General features: G+C 47.1%; 1 protein-coding gene across 1 annotated transcript in view; it reads left to right on the forward strand.

Annotated features, from left to right (window-relative positions):
• The first annotated feature begins 777 nt into the window (after positions 1-777).
• Positions 778-7934, forward strand: part of LOC132996036 (astrocytic phosphoprotein PEA-15) — a 31559-nt gene continuing 24402 nt past the window's right edge. The window contains exon 1 of the mRNA XM_061066337.1: positions 778-1099. The gene's annotated coding sequence lies outside the window, so the exon portion shown is untranslated. The remainder of the gene's footprint in view (positions 1100-7934) is intronic.

Genomic DNA, 7934 nt, shown 5'->3' on the forward strand with positions numbered 1-7934 from the left:
GATCAGAGCTGGAGAAGAGAGAAAGAGCTCTCACTCTGCTCTTTTTTCATTCAGGAGAACAGAGAATGATGAAATGTGATGTTTATTCTGGATGTTTGTCACAGACTCGTGTGTCTCAGTCGGACTTTATTTTATATTATTATTATATATAATAGTTTCCATCTCTCTTCTGCTCTCCAGCAGAAACACTTACATGTGTTTAAAGTGTTTTATTCTTCCTAAGGAAACTGTGTCATCTGGTAAAAGTGTCAGTTTCTTCTTCCTGCTCCCTGTTGTTTGGGATAATTAACTGTTTCATGCTCGATGCAGAATGAAGCATCCAGCTTAATGTGGTCACACTGGGAAATAAACACATGAAGATGCTGGTGAAGATCATGAATGTTCTCAATGAACTGGTTCTCTCGTCTAAATTCAAAGATCAGAAGGTCCAAAGGATGAACTGTCAACGTGGGTAAGGATTCACCTTCAATCCGCAAGTCTTTTCTTATTTGTTGTTGTTGTGTTGTCTTATTTGTTGTTGTTGTGTTGTCTTATTTGTCGTCTTTGTCGTTGGGTTTCAAACACCGTGGAATATACATGTAGGCTTTTTGGATCTGTGGTGATAAAGTGACCAATGTGTTGTACTGAATGAGTCGTTGTCCACAATAGACGATCTCTGTATGAATCAGACAGAGAGAGAGAGAGAGAGAGAGAGAGGGGGCGGGACATATAGAGGAGAAGGCGTGTCCTCGGTGGATCAGTCTCTCTCACTCAGCATCGAACAGTGGCTCAGACGCAGAGGAACCTTCTCATGTCTCTGAGGTTCTCCTCCTGTCCTCCTCCTCCTAGTGTCTCCTCCTCCTGGTTCCTCCTGGTTCCTCCTGGTTCCTCCTGGTTCCTCCTGGTTCCTCCGCGGCTCCTGAGCCCGCCTCCGACCCGCCTGTGACCCCCCGGAGTCCCGCAGAGACACCAGACACCGCCCGAGTGGACTTGTCCTTCTCCTCCAGCTGAAGAACATCTCGCTCCTGCAGGAAGAGCTGCTTCCTGTCTGCGTGACGCCCGGAGGACACGCACGCTCCCGCACCTCCGTCTGTAGAAGCTTCACTCCACTGCGCTCAGGGTGAGTCCATCTTCTCCTCCTTCTCCTCCTTCTCCTCCTTCTCCTCCTTCTCCTCCTTCTCCTCCTCCTTCTTCTCTTCTCCTCCTCCTCCTCTCCGTCTCCTCTTCTCCTCCTCCTCCTCCTTCTCCTCCTTCTCCTCCTCCTTCTCTCCTCTTCTCCTCCTTCTCCTCTTCTCCTCCTTCTCCTCCTCCTTCTCCTCTTCTCCTCTTCTCCTCCTCTCCTTCTCCTCTTCTCCTTCTCCTCCTCCTCCTCCTCCATCTCTCCTCCCTCTCCTCCTTCTCCTCCTTCTCCTCTTCTCCATCTCTCCTCCACCTTCCCCTCCTCCTCCTTCTCCTCCTCTTTCTCGTCCTACTCCTCCCCTTTCTCATATTCTCCTCCTTCTCCTCTTCTCCTTCTCCATCTCTCCTCCTCTTCCTCTTTCTCCTCTTCTCCTCCTCCTCCTCCTCCACCTTCTCCTCCTCTTCTCCTTCTCCATCTCTCCTTCTCCTCCTCCTCCTCCTCCTCCTCTTCTCCTCCTCCTCCTTCTTCTCCTCTTTTCCTCCTTCTCCTTCCAATCCTCCTCTTCCTCTTCCTCTTCTCCTCCTCTTCTCCTCTTCCTACTCCTTCTCCTCCTCCTCCTCCTCCTCCTCCTCCTCCTCCTCCTCCTCTTCCTCCTTCTCCTCCTCCTCCTCCTCCTCTCCTCTTCTCCTCCTCCTGGGCGGTTGTTTCTTTAAGGGCTGTAGTTCATTAACTGTGAATCAACCTCTTTCCATTCATGGATATGGATTCTCTCCGTCCTCGCGTTCCGTCACACAGGGTCATACAGATTATGAAATATTGTTTTTCATGGTTATTTTTTTTTGGGGGGGGGGGGGGGGTGAAAAGTGAAAATGGGGCGTTAAGTTCAGGAAGGAAAACTTACAAGTGCGTAAAACATCTGAAAGGAGACATCTGTGAGAATGGGAGAGCAGAGTTTTCCTTTAATGATTTGGTTGAAGTGTGTGAATCTGTCTTTTTGCATTGGTAACATGCTGTGTGTTCAAGGGTGTGTGTGTGTGTGTGTGTGTGTGTGTGTGTGTGTGTGTGTGTGTGTGTGTGTCTCAGCCTTGAACTTGAACAGTCCCAGTGGCAAGTTGGTAAATTTCCCATTTCTCACGAAGGCCTTTAACTCACCATTGATTAGGGCTAATTGGATTTAGTGTTGCTGAGGCCATTCATGTGTCTGATGTGCTTTTCAATACCTCACAGACAATAATACACACAACAAATCAAATGACTTGATTTTTTAAATATTGTTATAGCTGCTCCAATTTAATTATAACAACTTAATGTATAATATATTATGACATAATCTTAGGTTAGTTTCCTTCTATATTAAAATCACTTTTTTGGACATGATAACTTTATAAATTCAAACTCTAAACTCACACATTTCATTCAATGGCAACACAAAGACCTGCTGACCCACTGTGAGTGTGTGTCTGTGTGTGTGTCTGTGTGAATGGAGAAAGGGGGGGGGTCTTTTATGAATGGATGTGTCTGGCTGGCCACCACTGACTGTTCCAGGAGCAGTGGGGGGGGGGGATTTTTCACCTATTGTCTCTGTGTTGTCGTATATTTTATCCCTTCATTGTGTCTCTGACGTTTTCCTACAATACTGTTGTTGGATATTTTGTGTTGGGAAATGTCTGGAGCTTCAGTGCGTGTCTGACAGCAGCTCTACAGTTGTCGTATAGCGTTCTTTAACTTATGGTTATGTTCATGTTAATCAATGCATCTTGACCCTGGCACACACACACACACACACACACAGACACACACAGGAGCGTGTGACTGTTGCTTAGCGCGACAGCTGTCGGTCCATTTCCTGTGCGGTTGGATTCCTGTCATATCTCTGCACTGTGTGTTTTTTTTACAAGCTGTTAAAATCAACCACAGCAGAGAGACAGTCGCTTTTTATTTTATTAAATCCAGACGGGAAAGTGTTGAGTGAAGATATTTCACTTCTTTAAAATGTCTCTTGTGGTTTTAAGGACGAAAATGAGATTTGTGTGACGATGCGAGTGAGCGTCACACTCCCTCGACCAATCAGGAGTCGTTTTCAGCTGCTATAACTGTTTTTATCTACACTTGAACAGTTGTTATGAGTTTATTAATTTGGTCCGTGTCCCTTCCACTAACAAGGAGGAGGCGGGGCTTACGACTCTCCCACCAGATGCGGGTTTAGATTTTTTGGCTTCACTTTTGGGAGCTGTCATGTCGTCCATCTTGGTTTCACAGTCCAGTAGGACGCTAGGGGTTACAAGTGTGTGTGTCTGTGTGTGTCTGTGTGTGTCTGTGTGTGTCTGTGTGTGTCTGTGTGTGTCTGTGTGTGTCTGTGTGTGTCTGTGTGTGTCTGTGTGTGTCTGTGTGTGTCTGTGTGTGTCTGTGTGTGTGTGCCTTGACTCAGCTGTTTGGGAGCCGGCCTCCTCTCCTCTGTGACTCATATCGATCAGTCTTCTCGGGGGGAAAGAAACAACAACCTGGCCACGCAGCAGAACAGTGCCTCCTCTCTCAGGTTCACTTCCTCTCTGTGTGTATCGGTGGTGTCGGTTGCCCCCCCCCCCCCCCCACCCTTGCTGCCAGGGGAATGTCTGTGGCTGAATGTTTTTCAGCCGATGAGTCAAACACAGTTTCCAGGAGGATCAGTGTTAATCTGGTGGAACATGAAACGATCAAAACAACAACAACCACAAACAACAAGAATGTGAAACTCATGCATTAACCTCAGTTCACCCGAAGTGAAGCTTCTGGTCTGAAGCTTCGGTCCATGAGGAATTCAAAACCTCCTGATGACTCATCACCAGCATCTGATCCACTTCCTCTCTCCTCCCTTTCACTTTCACTCATCAACTCTCTCAATAAACAAGTCTCAGCTTCACCCGAAGAGAATGATGCCAAAATATCCGTCATGTGGGCACCGCCATCTTGTTCTGGTGATGTCATCCCACCCGTGCCCTCCCCTCGACCAATCACGAGACAGTGTCAGATGTGGTTCATGACTTTTCAACCTAATTAGGAACATGAACATTCGGACGAATATCCGATAAGAACCAAATCAGATCAGCAGGTTGACTCATTCAAGCGGCTTTTCAATACCAACACTGTGTGAAATAAATAAATAAAACCTGAGAAGTGTTTTCCATTAGCCGGTTGAAAACAACAGAGCACGTGTTAAAAAAAATACTTTGAATGCCCGGATGCATTTGAGCTTCCAAGAAATCTAAGTGGACTGAAGGTTTATCAAAGCTTTGATATGAAGAGAGACTTGGATTTAGCTTGTTGTGACTTCTAAGTTCAGTTTCGACTCAAATTAACCATCATTGGCATCGTTTAACGAGGTCTCATGAAGAATCCGGCGGCTCCGACAACAAACCGTGTCGGCACAGAAGACTTGGTGATTAGAATCACATCAGTCTGAAGACAGCTCAGAGGGACCAGATCTGTGCCCGTCAGACGATCTCTTGTTTCCGATCTCTTGTTTCCGATCTCTCCCGCTGCCGAGCGTCTGTTTGCTTTCACCGTGTGAGAGTTCGCTGCTCGCTCAGGAAGCTCGGAGCTCGGGGACGCTGTCATCAGGCCGCGTTACATCACCGCCTGGAATCTGCTCCGCGGCTGCTCGCTTGCATTGTTCAGCCCCGCTGCCACTCGCTTTCCTCAGCTCTGTTCTCGGTTTCCATTTACAGATTGACCCCCTGCTGGGGCAGATGCTGCTTCCTATCTCAACAGGAGAGTTTGTCACAGTTTTGGACTTCAGGAAAGCAATAGAAAAGACTTAGAAAGAAGAGTTAATTGGAAACCAACCATTGGTCATTGCAATTTGCCTTAACGTACGGAAAGAGATGTGTTTTTTTCAGCAATTACATCCACTAGAGGGCAGTGCAGAGCCGAGAGTTTCTGACAACAACAAATGTGTTGACGCCGGAGGAGGTTGTGACTCTAGTTTCTAAACAAGTTGCAAAGTCACGCCGCAAAAAGTTCTGCCATCGTTGAAATGACTTCATCTGTGAGCTTTCAGAAGTCGTGCACACACGCAGACGACAGAAGTCTGTTCACGCATCGTATATTTAGCATAAATGAGAGTCGAGTCATTAAAACGATGCAGGACATGAAGACATCTCTGCAGCTCCTCTCAGGACTCGGGTTTGGTTTTCCAGCCACGTTTCAGTTTCCTCTCACGGCTTTCATCTGTTTCCAGACATAACAGGCAGCTGATTTCAGAGAAAGAAGAGAAGCTCTGGAAACACACAGAACACTTTACCTTCCTGGAATTAAACCAGCACAGTGGAGCTTTTCACAGTGAAACCAGATAAGTGCCTCAAGTGAAAGGAACGACAAAAAATAAAAGTGAAAGAAAGATAAACCCCAGACGTATGTTTATGCTGCTAAATGCTTGTTGCATGCATCAATGGGCAAGTGAGGGGATAATCAGGTTTTAATGAGGGAAACGATCGATTACTGGGACCGGAGTTTGTCTTTCACACAGCGGGAGGTTTTCACAGCAGCAACTAATCCTCTGCATTATTCAGGTGCGAGGTGGAGCAGCAGCAAACAGGCCAGCTCCACACAGACACACACAAACTGCACGGATTCAGGTGCAGCTTCCACTCTCTGAACTGTAAACCAGGCAGAAGGTCACCGGGGTCACCGGGGTCACCGGGGTCACAGGAAGAGAAGCAGGCCGGAGCGGGTCTGGGGCCGGGAGTGAAACCAGCACCCGGAGCCAAGCTCTCTCCGCCTCCGCCGATTTTAAAAATGTCTAGCGCAAAAAAAACACACAGTCTACTGTGTTCTGCTGGAAGCTCCCAAACAGGAAGTGATGCCTTAAAGGGGAAGTCCGCATTTCCACTTGCATCACCGGTTCTAATCTGGTTCTCTTCCCTTGCCGGGAAGAGAACCACAACAATCTTCTACAGATTGTTCTATCGGGTGTGTTTTCTGATTTATATCCTGCAGCAGCCTGCAGTGAATTCACATGCTGCTTATTAAGCAGGATGGTTATGTTGATATAAACCATGTACAGTTACTCAGAGGAGAAATCTATCAGGATTTACACCTGAAGATTACCTTGAGACAGTGTTTGCATAACTGAAGCATGTGCAATGATTTACTTTAGGTTAAGCCTTTTCCCTCACAGGCTGCAGCCACATGGACACACACACACATGCACACACAGACACACACATGCAAACACAGAAATCTAAATCCCTGCAGCCGCTGCTGGGCTGCGTGGTCGGTCGGTTGCTGTGCTACAACGAGCGACGCCTACACGAGCAGAAACACACTTTCCAACTGTCTCCTCCACTTCTGATGCTGTTTGTCTGTTTCTACCACATCGCTCCCCGGTGTAGTTGCATCCATGCAAATGCTGTGTTGTGCGACTTTTGTCGGGTTATGTGTGAACCTGGGGTGATTGTGTTGATTGTTACGGATGGATTGAGGGTGCACAACAACACACAGCTGCGGTGTTTCATAAGCTCAATATTTCTGTGTTTCACTGAGGCCGGAATTATGGATGAAATGATTTACACACACACACACACACACACACACACACACACACGTACACACACACACACACACACACACACACACACACACACACACACACACACACACACACATGCAGTACAACTAAGCCTCCACAGACGGGCAGAGCCAAACAAACAGCATGGTGCCGATGTACTGAGGCACACACATGCTCAGTTATACATGCACATATACACACACACACACACACACACACACACACACACACACACACACACACACAGACACACAGACACACACGCTTCGATTTAGGCCGTGTGCATAATCTACTCTGCTGGCCGACTCCAGATGAAACGCCCCAGTGGGTCTGATTGGATTTGATAAGGGTTGATTCGATTGAAGCAGGAGGGGGGGGGGGGGGGCAGGTGTGTACAGTGTGTGTGTGTCTGTGTGTGTGCGTTTGTGTGTGTACTGTCAAGGGGTCTGTTTTTGCCGCTCTCTCTCTCTCACATTCGTTTTAATCATCAAATTGACTGTGAAAAACTCCCAGCATGCAACAGTTTTTTCATTTCATCATCTAATTTGTCTTAAACTAGATTCTAAACTGTTGTGCTGTGTGTTGTGTGTGTGTGTGTTTGTGTGTGTGTGTGTGTGCATGACACACGTGTAACTTTTTGTTGTTGTTGTCGTGTCACAGACGAGCGCTCAGCCCGTCGGGGGGGTGGAGAAGCTGGCAGCGCCCGTCGGGGGGGTCTGGTGTGTTTGTGCTTCTTCAGCTGCTCTTTGGATGATGACGGATCTGTGAGTGTGTGTGTGTGTGTGTGTGTGTGTGTGTGTGTGTGTGTGTGTGTGTGTGTGTGTGTGTCTGTCTGTGTGTGTGTGTGTGTGTGTGTGTGTGTGTGTGTGTGTGTGTGTGTGTGTGTGTGTGTGTGTGTGTGTGTGATGAAGAAGCCTGGGGCGTGGGTGGGAGGTACAGGTCTGTAACAGTTGCGTTGATGACACACACTCTTGTTGTGTTGAGGTGATTCAAATCTGCCGTCATGTTTATTTTCAATGCCAAATATTTTTCGGGACCAAATGTTGTTTTTCTCCAACGTAAAAATCATAAAAGATTTTTTCTAACATTTGAAGAATCTCGAGCTAAAGAAAAGTAATAACTTCTGTAACGTTATAAATCGCTCCGTCAATTTCCTTACATAACATTGAGCTCAGATTCGCCTCCATCCCTTTCTCCACTCTGTGTGTGTCTGTGTGTGTGTGTGTGTGTCTCTGTGTGTGTGTGTTTGTGTGTGTGAGCTCAGGAGTGTGTGTGTGTTCCTGTGTGTGT

Source organism: Limanda limanda, chromosome 22, assembly GCF_963576545.1.
Source record: "Limanda limanda chromosome 22, fLimLim1.1, whole genome shotgun sequence".
Lineage (NCBI taxonomy): Eukaryota > Metazoa > Chordata > Actinopteri > Pleuronectiformes > Pleuronectidae > Limanda > Limanda limanda.